Source organism: Xenopus tropicalis, unplaced genomic scaffold (assembly GCF_000004195.4).
Source record: "Xenopus tropicalis strain Nigerian unplaced genomic scaffold, UCB_Xtro_10.0 Sca17, whole genome shotgun sequence".
Taxonomy (NCBI): Eukaryota; Metazoa; Chordata; class Amphibia; order Anura; family Pipidae; genus Xenopus; species Xenopus tropicalis.
In genome coordinates, this window is record NW_022279363.1 from 5,631 (window position 1) to 21,752 (window position 16,122).

The following is a 16,122-nucleotide window of genomic DNA, read 5'->3' on the forward strand; positions in this document are numbered from 1 at the left end:
CCCATCTGAGTGGGAGTGAATCATAACAGGACACACCCCCAATTACAAATCCACCAATTAATGTGAGTAACATAAAATCCACATTAAAAAGTCCTTCCAAGGTTTGATTTTCAATTAAGTATATTAGACATATCAATAAATGTAAACATCAATCCAATACAGGATGATAAAACTAATGTACCTTTTCCCCGGATTGGAAAGAGACATGGCATCCTCCCTAATGCAGTCTGGGAATTGGTATCAATTCTTATACATGTTGAAAAAAAAACAAAAAACCTTCAAAAAATGTATAACAGTGAGATTGTAACTGCTTATAAGCTTCCACTGTTGCCCTAGGTGCACACTAGTCATGAGTGAATCTGTTTCGCTTCACCGAAAAATTTGCGAATCTTTCAAAAGATCTGCGAAACGGCGGAAAATTCGCGAAACGGGCAAAATGTCATGCGGCTATTATTTTGTCGTGCGGCTATTCTTTTGTCGCCCGTGGCTATTATTTTGTCGTACGGCTTCTTCTTTTGTCGCCCGCGACTATTATTTTGTTGTACGGCTATTCTTTTGTCGTCCGCGGCTATTATTTTGTCATACGGCTATTCTTTTGTCGCCCGCGACTATTATTTTGTCGTACCGCTATTCTTTTGTCGCCCACGACTATTCTTTTGTCGTACGGCTATTCTTTTGTCGCCCGCGACTATTATTTTGTCGTACGGCTATTCTTTTGTCGCCCGCGACTATTATTTTGTCGTACGGCTATTCTTTTGTCGCCCGCGACTATTATTTTGTCGTACGGCTTCTTCTTTTGTCGCCCGCGACTATTATTTTGTCGTACGGCTATTCTTTTGTCGTCCGCGGCTATTATTTTGTCGTACGGCTATTCTTTTGTCGTCCGCGGCTATTATTTTGTCGTACGGCTATTCTTTTGTCGCCGGCGACTATTATTTTGTCGTACAAATTTTTTCATCCATTTCGCGAAACAATCCGCCAATGGTGAAACACGGAAATTTGCCATGATCCATGCCTGCCGAAACATTTCGCCCATCACAAGTGCATACCTCTAGTTCCAGCCCTGGTTGCAGGTGAAACTCAGTACCTGTGTAAAAAGTACAAACAAGCAGCAGAATTTACAGAATGGCTTAATGCCCTACATATAGCGATAATGGGTGAGAGCAGAGGGGCTCTTGTTGCCGTCTGTATGAATTTTGTAGTCAGCTTCATTGCACCCCTGCCTAATGGTTTAAAATTTATAGACAGATTTATCAAAATGTGAGTTAAGAGCTTAATAAATAAAAACTTACCTAGTTCTATTCATTCCTATGGGATTTTTAGAAGTGTATTTATCATTGTGTGAAAGTAATCATCGTGTGAAAGTAAGTGTAAAGGCATTCTTTTTAAGTACTTACTGCATATCTAAATTCCCAGATCCCTGCTTGCTTCTCTGAGATATGGTGCTGGCAGCCTACAGCAGTGTGAAGCCTACAGTGACATCACTGAAATCTCTCTCCCCTTCCTGTAGGTGCCAGCGGCAGCCTTCCTATTCTCTGAGCATGTGTGTAACTTGATCCTGTCTCCTGTTCTGAGCTACACATGCCCACCAGCCAATCAGAAGCGGATCTGGCAGAGGGGAGGGGGGGGGAGGGAATGAAACACATGTGCAGTATGAAGCAAGGAGGGAAAGGAAGGGAGAATACCTTTTTAGAGATGGCTGCCTGTTCTAGAAAATGTGAGTAAGTGTGACTGAGTAAATATGTGATTAGGTGAGCCAAAAGTGTGGCGTTTTTACTAAACAATAGGAGGACTATTGACATTTTGACTTGCATTTTCCTTTAAAGCTGAAATACAATCAGTACAGTGTTTAACTGTGCAGACTTCTTAGTAGATTCTCATGTAAAGCTCAATACTGGAGCAGAGAGACACAAAGCAAGTTAGATATTGAAGAATCCAGACATAACAATGTTAGGATAAGGGGTACATCAAAGAGGATGACGCCTACCAAACATAACAACTCTCCTTCCCTCAGTGCTACCTTCAGCCCAGCCACAATACTTTTTAATAGTTGGGGGCCCATAGACTCCCATAGGGCAGCTATGGGAGTGAACTTACTGTGGTAAGTTCAAACTTTCACCCAATGATAAATACATTCTAAAAATCCCATAGGAATGAATAGAACTAGGTAAGTTTTTATGTATTAAGCTCTTATCACATTCTGCACCAGCATCAAGAGATGTCATTATGAGGCTACATCTTTTTGTACATAAAAGAGGATGTCTACCTCTTTGAGTTATTTGTAACTCTTCCAGACGGATACATAAACAGTATATTGTATTTTGGTTAGCCTTTGTCTATTACAACCATAGCTTTAATTCAGTATCCAAATAGCAATAGAATCCGTCAATCCAAAGTGATAAATGAAAGCAATGAATTGTAACTATTAAACCACTTGCAACCTAAGGTTAATAGATCAACCCAAAGTAAGGAGAGTAATGACCGGGTCATTACTATACCATTACTCTCCTTACTTTGGGTTTTTTATTTAACCCCAGGTCCGTCACAAGATTCAAGCATAAAATCAATTGAAGTCAAAACAAGGGCATCTTGCGAAGCAAGGGACTCACTGCTGTCAAGAAGTGGTCCAGGTGTAGAAGCCCCGAACCCGTAGCTTGAAAGGGTAAGCAACCATACATGAGAAAAAATAGCTATACTCATACACCAGGACCATCCACCGGAGTCAGTTAAAATCCAATTTTATTCGCTTATTTAAAAGAACAAAGCCTAACGCGTTTTGTGCACAAGTGCACTTAATCATAGGCATAGGTGACAAAAACACCTTTACAAAACTGATGCAATTAGTTATGTCACAAAACATTTTTTTGTTTTGTTTATCCTATAGTTCCTATTATACAAATATCAGATAGACAAAAATGATACATTGTGAATAAATAATATTTAAACAATAATGTATGAATAAATAAATGAATGAATAGATAAATCAATAAATAAATCAGCAATTAAATAAAGAAGACGAAATATAAAAATAACAGTGTCAAATAACAACTGATGTCAACATAACTAATATCAAAAACAGAATTTAACCCTATCATGGACATGTCTCTGCCCCTTTCATCAAGCATCACTCTATCTATCACTTGTATTTGTAGATGAGAAGCATTGCCATTGGAACACTGTATGAAATGTTTTGAAATAGGGCTATTATTACTTTTAAACACAAGAGGTGCCAATCGGTTGGGATCTTAAAAGAGTCGGAGAAAGAAAAATAGCTAAAGTGGGAGTCTTACGTTACAAAACTGCGGATCACTAAATAAAACCGGTAAAAGCCATTAATAATGCCCTTAATGCTATAGAATTGCCTACTGAAGGTAGTAATAAAGGTAGGGATATCATTATTGGCCAAATAGTTTTTCTTGTTCCTGCTATTAGAGACCATTCTATTGCTCAATAATTCGGACCTATCCATCCTTCAAACTGTAGGATAAACAACAAAAAAAAAGTTTTGTGATGTCACTAATTGCATCAGTTATATAAAGATGTAAAGCACGAAACGCATTAAGCTTTGTTCTTTTAAATGAGCAAATAAAATTTCAACTGACTCCGGTGGATAGCCCTGGTGTATGAGTATAGCTGTTTTTTCTCATGCATTTGTGCAGGATCCAGCATTGAATAGAAAAAGGACAGACAGCATTGTTCTAAGGCTAATGCCAGAGGATGCGTATGGGTATATTTTTGGCAAGCCGAAAAACGATTGCCAAGAATATGCAAGACTTTGCATTTGCTTGTGTTTATATGCGTATATCGGCTACATGTGCCTGCACCTGAGCGTATTCCATTTATTTGGGCGCAAGCACAGGTAGGAGCGTATGGCGTGTACTTTCGTATACTTTTGGCAAGCCGAAAAACGATTGCTGAAAATATACGCCCTATGCAACGTGTGGCATTAGCCTAAATGAAAATCAGCTCAATTGCAACTGCCAATTTAACCCTTTTGGAAAAGCACAATCCAACTTATATTTCCACAAAGACTCGCCTTTAAGCAAGAGCATCTCCATGTCACCACCCCTGGATGGTTTGGACACGTGATCAATGTACATACATTTAAATGTAGTAGGATCATTTTGTGCAGGATTTACAAGTAACAAATTGTAAGCAATGTATAATCTCCTACATTGAGGTTTATAAATTTAAGTTCTACATGTAGTGACACCTGGGGGCCTATGCATTAAAGTCCGAATGAAAATGAATGGTAAAAATTCATATTTTTTCTAACTTTTAGAACTCTGCATAATTTCTGGGTTTTTTTTGTTAATTTTCGCAACTTTTTCGTACTTTGAGTCAATTTGTGTGACAAAATCGTATTTGTCGCAACGAGTAGGAAAGTTTCGGATTCATTCAAGCTTCGGAATCGTGACTTTCCTTGGCCAGGTTGGAGCTGCAGAGCTGCAATGGAGTCCTATGGGAGGCTTTCCTTGGGCCGGGTTGGAGCTGCAGAGTGCCATTGAGCCCTATGGGAGACTTTCCTTGGGCCGGGTTGGAGCTGCAGAGTGCCATTGAGCCCTATGGGAGACTTTCCTTGGGCTGGGTTGGAGCTGCAGAGTGCCATTGAGCCCTATGGGAGACTTTCCTTGGGCCGGGTTGGAGCTGCAGAGTGCCATTGAGCCCTATGGGAGACTTTCCTTGGGCCAGGTTGGAACTGCAGAGTGCCATTGAGCCCTATGGGAGACTTTCCTTGGGCCGGGTTGGAGCTGCAGAGTGCCATTGAGCCCTATGGGAGACTTTCCTTGGGCCAGGTTGGAGCTGCAGAGCTGCAATGGAGTCCTATGGGAGGCTTTCCTTGGGCCGGGTTGGAGCTGCAGAGTGCCATTGAGCCCTATGGGAGACTTTCCTTGGCCAGGTTGGAGCTGCAGAGTGCCATTGAGCCCTATGGGAGACTTTCCTTGGGCCGGGTTGGAGCTGCAGAGTGCCATTGAGCCCTATGGGAGACTTTCCTTGGGCCGGGTTGGAGCTGCAGAGTGCCATTGAGCCCTATGGGAGACTTTCCTTGGCCAGGTTGGAGCTGCAGAGCTGCAATGGAGTCCTATGGGAGGCTGCACACTTCAGTGCACACTTAGGGGCACATTTACCAAAGCACAAACGTTCGGAGCGCTCATTCGAACACTCCGAGTGTATTTTCGCCGATTGCACGAAAAAATCGGAAAGGTTTTACCGCTGTTTACAATTGTACGGTACGAAAATTTTGTGACTTTCGGATCGCCAATACGATATTATCGTGACTAATACGATTTTTCCATAAGCATTTTGCTGATATTTGCGATCTTCAGAAATTTTTGTTTCCAATCCGAATTTTTCCCATTCGGGATTCGACCTCGTGATTTGATAAATCTGCCCCTTAGATTATACTTATAGTACCTGCTTGGGAGTGGGTGCATGACGGTATCCGTGTTAACCTTTGCCACGTGGTCCCACAACCAAATTTGTCTAGAAAATAATGGCCAAATCCGTAGCTTCAAATGAGGCACCTAAAAGATGCCATTTGGTGGACTGCAATATAAGAGATCATAGGGTTGATTCACTAAAGGTCGATAAAACGAGCGTTATTTATAGCATGCGTTAAAAATTTTATTGCATCTAATTTTTCGCATCTTAACGCATGATTCACTAAAAGCATACTTGTGTTAATTTACGCGCGATGCTGCATGCGTTATTTTAGTCGTGAAGACTAAAATAACGCAGTGGGATTTATTCAGACTTGAATATATCCCACTGCAAAGTCCATATTGTGTTGCCAAAAGCTCATGAACTGTACTTTTTCCCTCCCTTTTTTGCCCTCCCTGATTTCCTCCGGAGAGAATCCTCCCCCAGTCTTTTTAAAACTAAGGTTAAAGACTCCCTTTTGGAGCCCTCACCCAGCACCTGATCTGGGAACTGGCACTTATACTGTAATGTCACCCACTGTGACCTACAGCACTTATATTTGCCTATTTGTGTCTGTTAGTTACCCTTCCATATAGATTGTAAGCTCTACGGGGCAGGGACCTCCTTCCTCTTGTGTCCTCGACTCATTGCAACTTATTGCAACTGTATCTTGTATTTATCTGTATTTATTGTCATACTTTGTATTTATCTATTATCTTAATAACCCCCTGTTTGTATTAATGTATTCTACTGTACAGCGCTGGGTACATAAGTAGCGCTTTATAAATAAAGATATACATACATACTTTTCCATAATTACCGCCTGCCCCAAGTAGGGGTTAATTTTCGCACAGACTAATGCGATATTTAGTGCGTCTAAGTGTTTGTGAATCATATGTTAGTGTTATTTTGGCGCGCAAATTAACGCATGCAGTAGCGCGTAAATTAATACTGTCGCGAATCGCGTCTATTTTAACACAAAAAAGCGTGCGATAAAATGTATCGACCTTTAGTGAATCAGCCCTCATGTATCCCTTCCTGAAAAAAATCTAATCAGGAAAAAACTGCAAAATAAAAATTAAAAAATGACCCAGTACAAATCCTTTCAGCCCAACAGCAGCAGCTTTTCCAAAAAAATGCTTGATGACCCTTGTGAATATTTTGTAACAATATCTCATATAATACTTTAACATTGTCAGTCCTCTCTGTTCTCTTCAGTGATGTAATTAAAGGGTTGTGAATTATTTCCTTCTTACTGCAGATGTGTTTTGTATTACAAGACTGTCTTTTTAGGCAACTGGGTCTCGGGGCCTGGTATTTTTCATGATTTTGATGATTTTGGCTTCCTCTGTTGTTTGTCTCTGATCACATGGCTCAAAGTAAATTGTTTTACACTCTGTTCTGTGCAAATACTGTTTTTTTTTTCAGGGTTAATCGAGCTCTGCAATGAAACACAAAGAACAATTCATTTTATATACTAATGTTTGGATAGGTGTGTATAAAGCATTCAATTGCATAGCAAAACATATCACGATTTAACCTAAAGAAGTTCAGATGATTTAACAGCATCAAGAGACATTATATCTTGTGCTATAAAAACTAGCATCTGTGCTTGTCATCAGGTTTAAGCAGGGTGATACCAAATGTGTGGTCCAACAGCTTATTTTGGTAAATGTGCAGATATGTTAAATATTGTCATAGCAATAGTGCTCTTTGTGTATATAAAAAAATCACCGAGCGCTTCATTTGGTAACTACTAGCTTAAAAGAAACCCTAAAAAAGATGGCAGATTTTAAAGATATGGATCTTTAAAGATTACAAATGTTTGTCCTGTATCTCGAAATAAAATATTTCTTGCTGGCAGCAGCCCTGTAATCTTTAAGTGTTCATTCGATAAAAGTATTCTCACGGAAGGTTATTCTCACCTGTTTCAGAGAGGATCCCTTTCTTGTCTAATACACATGCTGGTCTGTGGAAACAAAAACATTCATATTACCTGCTTAACCTGTATTCTATCACATGTATTTTAGGTGCCATCACCAATATCTCCAGCCTGCCCAATCCCCAGTGCCATTAGTGGTTATGTGCCTTAGTGGAAGGGGGTGAATGTGAGGGAGGTGGGGAGGAGTAAGCAAGTGGCCTGGGGGGTACTAGGGCCACACACTGGAAATCCAGCCCTGGCTTATTCTACATTGGTTGAGTAGAGGCAATACACCTGTTTCATATAAATGATCTCACCTATAAGAGGCAAATGCCTATCAGGCAATGGTGTTTATTTATTTTCTATATATAATAATCTATAATAACATGTATATACCAAAAATCATCTTTTTATATCATTTTAATTTGGTTATTTAAATAAAACCCCTTTCCCGAAAAACGGGGCACTAACTAGTAGTGATTAAAATAGCTTGTGCCGGTTCCAGCATCTCCCCAATAGTGTGCCAAACCAGTTACAGTAATAAATTACTTACATCTTTTCCTCTTCTTCCTCGCAACAGCCAAGCATACAAGCAACGCGATTAAAATAATGAGAAAGAGTGGGATGAACCATAAATAATATCGTTGCAATTCTCCTGAAACAGATACAAAAACACTCAGTCCATACAGTTATACACAGAGAATAGGTCAGGAATGACTAACATGTGAGCAGTATATGAACAAGATGGGATTTGTTATGCATGACAGCTAAGTGGCCAAAATGATATTATTTCATTTGGGGCCATTGACAATCTTTAAAATGCTTTCATTGGACATTGGTCTTGTCCACATTAGCTTATGATGCGGGCAACATGAATGTTTCATCATACAAATATGCCTTCATAAGTATCACTTGATTTGTTCTCTGGGCCGGTACTTTTCTTACGAAAAAAAACTGAACGAGCCCGGGGAAGTTTGAGTCGCAATGCCACAGCACAATCTTACCTTGTGTTCCCAGTTGTCCCTCAGATTTAGATTTGCACATGCATTCAGAACATGCATGAATTTACAGCCAGGTGTAAGTCTAATAAGGAAGCCAGAGAAGCAAGATAAGATGGCACAATGGTGCTGCGATTCCTTCCTTCTACAGTATAGTACTGTTTTCAAATCTGGGCATCTACCCTGGGCCCCATAGGTATGCAAGATGCTGAAGTAGGATAAGATGGTGACCAAAGTACAAGATGCCAAAAATAACATTTGATATCATCATTGTAATTGTTTTTATATATATATATATATATATATATATATATATATATATATATATATAGCAGTACACTACTAACTTTCCAAAGCACTGCTCCAGAAATCTGCATTCTTTAGATTGCAAGGCCAAATATTCCACTTAGAGTAGGTTTATCCTAGAAAACTATAAATTTTTGGAAAGAACAGATTCTGATGAATTCAGAATAGATACAACTGTCCATCTACTCCAAATTACCAAGTCTAAATGTACCAGTTTTTATTAAAAAAAATTGAAATTTCTGAAAAATAATTTCAAAGCTTTCATTCTACGTGCTTATCATCTCCCACATATCATTAGGTCCAAGATAAAACACCCTAAATATGAATGCCAGGGGTCCACTAGACAGTTTGATGCTTAATGTGTATAGGTTTACCTAAGTATGTGGCATGTAGGGGCCCCAATGTGAACATACCCCCATATGATCTATCATTTCTGTCATTTCAGCTTCTGCAAAATCATTTACTGCATTTTATGGGGGATAAAGCCACAAAAAAACTTTACCCCAGAAAACCATGTATTTTTGGAAAGTACACATTCTCCCAAATCTAAAATGGGTACCCATGTCTACTCCAAAGTACCAATCTGCAAAGCTTTCCTAAAATTGGCGATTTTGATCGCCAAAAATCACCTCAAAGCTTTTACTTTGCAGCATCTTATCTCCCGTATTGCATTAGGTACCAAGATAAAACACCCTAATTATGTATCCCAGGGGTCCACTGAACAGTTTGATGCCCAGTGTGCATAGGTTTACCTAAGTATGTGGCATATACTATCATACGATCATACGATCGATCATTTCTGTCATTTCAGCTATTGCAAAACCAATACATTTACATCATTATATGTGGGGTAAAGCTACAGGGTATAAAAAAAGTACACTCACCTCAGAAAACCATATATTTTTAGAAAGTACACATTCTCCTGAATCTAAAATGGGTACCCGAGATTTTGGCAAAACATCCACTTTGCACCATCTTTTCTCTCACAGGTCATTAGGTAGCTATATAAAACTCCCTAAATATGAACACCAGAGGTCTACAGATGATGATGATGTCCAATAAAAATAGGTTTATCAGAGTACATGGCACTTACAGACCCCAAAATATAACTTGTGCACACGCTTACATTTACCTGATTCATAAACACATGGGCAGTTTTGTGTGTGGTAAGAGGCAAAAAACTGGAAATTGTTTCATATTTTCCGTAATTTCTGTTTCCTGGTCACTTTCCATGGCAGCATTCACCAATGGGTTAACTTCCCCTGCAGGCCAGCGGACAGGACTTCCCACCAATAGGTTAAAAGTTCTACTTCCCTTTCCCTCCTTAGTCTTCATAAAAAGCTGTCCAACTTAGGGTGGGAAATCCCTGGTGAATGCTGCCATGGAAGGTGACCAGGAAAGAGAAATCATGGTAAGTATGAAACAATTTCCTGTTTTACGTAGTCACCCATGAACAGAATTCACCAATGGGAACTCCCAAAGCTACATAGAAGGAGGGACAACAATGCTTTCACCCCTTGGGAACCTTCCTGCCTGCCAAATCATAGTCTTTTGCAATTGCCACTACAATCCAAGCGCTAATTGTTCTTTTTGTTGGTGCTTGACCCTTCCTGAAGCCTCTGGGAATTGCAAAAAATTGTTTCAATTTTCTCCAGGACTTATTTCTTTCTAAGTAAATCTTTATTGCCCTCACAAGACCAAGAGTGTGCCACAGAGCTTCTTTATCAGAACTAGCATGAGGACAAAAGGACGGAAGAACCACCTCCATATCTAGGTGAAATTTTGACACTACCCTTGGCAGGAAGTTAAAGGCAGGCTTCAGCACTAGTTTGAAGACTACTGTGTGATGTTCAGAGGCTGCCAAAGCAGCTACTGTATTTCTCCCACTCTGCACGTAGAGGTTACAGCCTCCAGAACAACTCCAGAGTCAGGTTCCACAGGGATACCTCCTCCAATGGATCAAAAGGAGGAGTAGTAAGGGTTTTCAGTACAAACAGAAGATCCCAAGGAGGTAAACAACTCATTTTTACAGGTCTAACCCTTATGAGGGCTTAAAAAAACCTTTGAATCAAGGGCTCCTCCACCCAAGATTTCCCAGTCAATGCCGATATTGCAGATATCTGACCTTTAAATGTACTGAAGTGCAGATTCTTTTCATACCCAGCAAAGAGAAATTCTACTCGAAGGAAACATGGGATCCTCCGCTTTAGCACAGGCAAACTCAGCAAACTTCTCCCAGACTTTGTAATACTAAAGGGACATGTTGCTCTTCCTAGATTTCAAAAGAAGGTCTACAATCTCATCCTTTAGATGAAGACTCTTCAGTCGCGCCCCCTCTCAACCTCCAAGCCATCAAGGATGGAAGGTCATCCTTTTGGATCTGGACTGAGCCCTGTGACAGCCACCCTGGATGCCTCTGAATTTCCAATGTCTTATATGCCTAGTTTGCGAAGCAGAGGAAACAAAGGCCTTCTGGGTCAAAAGGAGATGATTGCAATGGCCTCCGCTCTGTCCCACTTGATCTTCTTTAGTACTCTCCAAATCACTGGAAATGGAGGAAATTCATAAATCAGATACTCTCTCCAATCTTGCATCACGTCCACTGCCAAGGCACGGAAAGCTCGCAAGAAACTGAAGGCATTTTCTGTTCTGCCAGGATGCTATCACATCTATTTCTGGACAACCCCACTTTGTCACTAATTCCTCGAAGATCTCGAAATATAGACTCCATTCTCCAGGTTCTACTAAAACCCGACTGAAGAAATATGCTTTTACATTTTCCTTTCCTGGAAGATTAATTGCTGTCAAACTTTCCAGATAATGTTCTGCCCATTGAAAAAGTGGCTTTACTTATTCCAAAAGCGTACGATTCCTGGTGCCTCCTTGTTTTACCACATATGCTTCTGCTGTAGTATTGCCTGTCATCACTTTCACATTTTTGCCTTTTAAATGACATGAAAAAGAAAGCAGAGATTATTTTATGGCTCTTTATTCCAGAATATTGGAAGGAATGTTCTTTTCTTTCTTCCTCTAGATGAGCACCCCGGCCTAACTCCTAGGCATCCGTGGAGACCACCACCCACTCTGGTTGTTCTATCAACATTCCTTTATTCAAGTGTTCTTGAGAACACCACCATTCCAGACTTTCTTTTACCTCTAGCGGAAAAACTGCAGGGACCTTAGATGCCATCTTGCCCACTTGACTACTTGAATTGTCGAGGACATCATTCCCAAAACCTTCAAACATTTTCAGACTGAGACCACCTCCAGACTTTTGAATTTTCTTATCAAACTTACAATTTTTTCCTGTTTTTCCAAAGGAAGGCTCACACAATTTTGATCCATATGAATCCATGCTCCTAGGAACTGAATTGATCTTGTTGATACTAAATTGCTTTTTTTCCAATTTATTAATCCAACTGTGAGCTTGAAGAAATTCCAGGACTCTTGCAGTCCACTTCTTGCATCCACTTCTGATTCTGCTTTCACCAGGATGTTGTCCAGGTAATGAAAGGCTGCTATCTCCTCTAATTCCGCAATGAGTGTGACAAGTACATTTGTAAAAACTCTTGCAAAAGACTGAAGGGCAGGCATTTGAACTATACATGTACATCGTCCACTGCAAACCTCAGAAATCTTCTGTGTTCTATTGCCTTAGGAACATGGAAGCAGGCATCTTTTAAGTCTATATTTGTCTCCCACTGACTGATCTTTTTTTTATTAGAAATAGCCTTGAGTAGAAACCTGTCCACCTTTCTTGAGGTGCCACTACTTCTACTGTCCCTAAAGCAAACAGTTGCCTTATGTATTCCTGGACTACTCCTTTGCTTGCCCCGATTCTCTGAAACTGGACTTGACGAAAACATTTCTTTTGGGTATTGACTGGAACTCTAGTAAAAGAAACTTATTTCTACTGTGTTCCTTACCCAAATATCCTGAATGGATCAGGCCCAAACATGGCAAATACTAGCTACCCTACCTCCTACCATTATCGTAGCCTTGACATCCTCATTGCTGAGAGGACATAGAAGGGGCAGAGGAAAAACACCCGATCTCCTAGACCAGTACTCTGCCGACCAGACCTCCAGGAAGACTAGAATATTCTCTCCCCGGCTTATATTGTCTCGATGATCTAAAGGACCTCTCCTTGTCCTTATTGTAACTGGAGTCTTAGCTGCCTCTTTTAACTCTCTTCTCCTGAGGTAGGAAGACACTTTTGCGCCGGATACCTTTTTTATAATGGCATCTAGCTTTTCTCCAAATAACATTTCACCTTCAAAAGGTAGCTGACATACATTTGTCTTGGAAGCTGTATCTGCAGCCCAAGCTTTTAGCCAGAGAGCCCTTCTAGCTACTACTGATAAAGCCATAGACCTTGCTGAAAAATGAACCACGTCCAAAGAAATCTCAGAAAAGATATCAGTTGCCATCTTACAGTCAGACAACTTAGGCCTTTTGGCATTTGAGGATATTGCTTCCCCCCAATTCCAATATCCAGACTTTGAACGCTCTAGACACTGAGGTTACTGACACAGCAGGTCTACATGCAGCTCCCGCTGCACCAAAAGATTTCTTAATGTTAAACTCCATCTTCTTTTCCATTGGTTCTCTGAACAACGCAGATTCATCAACCGGTAACATAGTTTTTTTTTGCTAACTTCATCTAACCTTTTTTTTGCTAGCCACATCCACCTTGGGGGGTTAATCCCAGAATTTTGCATCCTGTTCATTAAAAGGATATTTTTTTGTTAAACTTCCCTGCTGTTTGCGCTCTCTTCTCTGTCTTTTTCAATTCAGCCTGGATAATTTCTTTACTAGAGGAATGAACTGGAAAACAAACAGTTTTCTGTTTAGAAGCTTCAGTTGGAAAGGTTAAAGTCTGCGTCGCTGCCTTAATCAAAGGTTCAATGATTGAGATGTCAAACCTTGATTCTTCATCAGAGCATGCTAGTGAGTAAATCTCCGAATCGTCTGACAAGTCTCCCTCTGATATTTCTGACAAAGAATCTGTTTGTCTCGACTGTGAATGCCTTGGTCTCTTTTTTGAAACCCCTGAATAACCGCTTGCTTAATTACAGAAGCTAGTGAGTCTACAAACATCCGATTTTCCTGTGACATAGGAAAGTTAGCAGTTTCTCCAGAGACTTTTTAGGATCTGAGGTAGGAAGGTTGGATACAAATAATAATATATTATTAGAATAAGCCCCAGTACAACTTTCTTCAATTTCAGCTTGAAATTATCCTCAACTTTTCCCTTTGGGGTGAGAAGCTTTTCGTATTGTACCAGATTCCACTGGCCATACTGCATAAAAAGAAAGTTGACTATCAGCTCCATACACCCAGTAGGGTTGTATCCCTATAAAGCTACACCTGCACTGCACTGTAAACCCCAATGCACCTGCACTGTAAACTCCAGTGCAATTCTGGCAAATGGCACAGGCAGGAAGTACTGAACCTTGAAACAGCCCTTGACTGACACCTGCAGAAAACATAATTGGTTGGCCATGCCCAATAAGCCAGACCGATAAGTTGTGCTGGTTCTAGGGCAAAACTCAGAATTTGGCGCCAAAAACATCACTTCCGGTCCATTAACATCAGCATCATGCTGTCTGGCACATACTACCCATATCCAAGATGCCCGCCGCTAATATCAGAAAACGTCATCTCCCTGTGCTTTCATTCATGTGCGCCTTATGTGGGTGCGTTTGCATGCTTGTCCTGCGCATGTCTTGCTGAACGTATCCAGGAAGCAGGGACCCCGTGCGCTGCTTCCTGAGCTGCACGTGGGAGGCAAACTAGGTTCCAACCTCTGAGCCGCTCCTCCAGGTAGGCTCCTTCCATACACCAGGGGAACACTGCACACTTAACTACCTAATCCACACAGCGAGAGGGAGTTATTCACATGTTCATTTCTTTTGCTAACCTCCTTCAGGGGAGCCTTTAAGGAACTTAAGTAGTTATTCTTCTTCGTCATCCCAGTAGAGATCATGCTGCAAGCTTATGCATCCTACCATTGGCCCAGACAGGACAAAAAAGACTAAGGAGGGAAAGGGAAGTAGAACTTTTAACCTATTGGTGGGAGGTCCTGTCTGCTGGCCTGCAGGGGAGGTTAACCCATTGGTGAATGCTGACCATGGGTAACTAGGGAAATGTAGGGTGACCCCTGAAAACCATATATTTTTGGAAAGTACACATTCTGACAAATCCAACAAGGGTAAAGAGTCTTTTCTACACCAAAGTACCAATCTGCAAAACTTTCCTAAAGTTAGACTTTTTAATGTAATTTCTGAAAATCACCTAGAAATGTTGCAATTCACCGCATTAATCGAACACAATTTATTTTTGCATACAATGACACATCACCTTAAATATGAGCACCAGAGGGTGACTGAACAGTGTGATGCCCAATATGCATAGATTTACCAACGTTTATTTTGCACAATTTCTTACATAAAAAATGTAAATCACCCCAAATATAAACGCCAGGGGTCTTCTGAACAGTGTGATGCCCAATATGAATAGATTTACCTTAGTATGTAGTTATGTACAGACCCCACATGAAAGTAATGCATGTGAATTTTCTCGCCTGCCAACTCAGTTTCGCAAACAGAGCCCTCAGACTGGGTATAATGTGTTGTAAAACCCCCTAACTGTACAGAGACCCCCCGAAAACCATTTATTTTTGTAAAGTACACATTCTGACAAATCCGACACAGGTAAAGATGTGTTTCACACTTGCCAGCCCCCTTAGCTCGTTGCTGAGGGGGTCACATCAGCTTTTGCCGCAGGTGCAGAAAGAAACCATTTTCTGCCAAGAATGTAGATACTACGTGCTTGGCAAATTAAAGCCTTTTCTAAAATAACCTAGTACCTACGTGCTTGTCAGGGAAAGGGTTAAGGAATGTACCAAGGTCCCTCTATGCATATATAAAACCCAACATCGCAATATTATATTGGCTACTTACTGTCTGTCATTAGAGTGCAGATGTCCTTTATGTGAATGGAGGTGCTTTTCTGATTGGCTGGGTTATACACAGTGCAGCTAAACTCCTCATCCAAAGTCCTCAGTGATTGGCTGTGCAGTGACACCTGGATGGAGGATCCATTCATATAGTGCAGGTGCCCAGTCTCATTATTCCCTTTCTGCCAATGGTACCATTCCACTGAGGAGTTTGTAGGGACAGAACAATAGAGAGTGAAATTGCAGCAACAGGCAGAATTCCTCTCCACTTCCTTCTCTATGTGCGGGGCAGGAACAGGCTCTGTAGGCAAAATGTATTATTGTCATTATTACAATTTTATGAAATATCCTTGTCCGCGCTTTTAGCAATTATACATGTGTATCAAATCACTCAATTTTAGCAACCACACCTCAAAAAGTGAGGGAAAAAAAATAAATTACAATTTTTTTCCCTTTTGTGTTAATTCAAACAAGTGAGCCTAATAGTGCTCGAGAGCTGCCCTCCTCCACCTAAT

General features: G+C 40.6%; 1 long non-coding RNA gene across 1 annotated transcript; it reads right to left on the reverse strand.

Annotated features, from left to right (window-relative positions):
• Positions 1 to 6,533: 6,533 nt before the first annotated feature.
• Positions 6,534 to 15,903, reverse strand: LOC101731187. The gene is made up of 4 exons (XR_004220800.1): positions 15,612 to 15,903; positions 7,896 to 7,997; positions 7,347 to 7,390; positions 6,534 to 6,862 (listed from the first exon to the last, which is right to left on the reverse strand). It is a non-coding gene; the product is annotated as an uncharacterized LOC101731187 (long non-coding RNA).
• Positions 15,904 to 16,122: the final 219 nt, after the last annotated feature.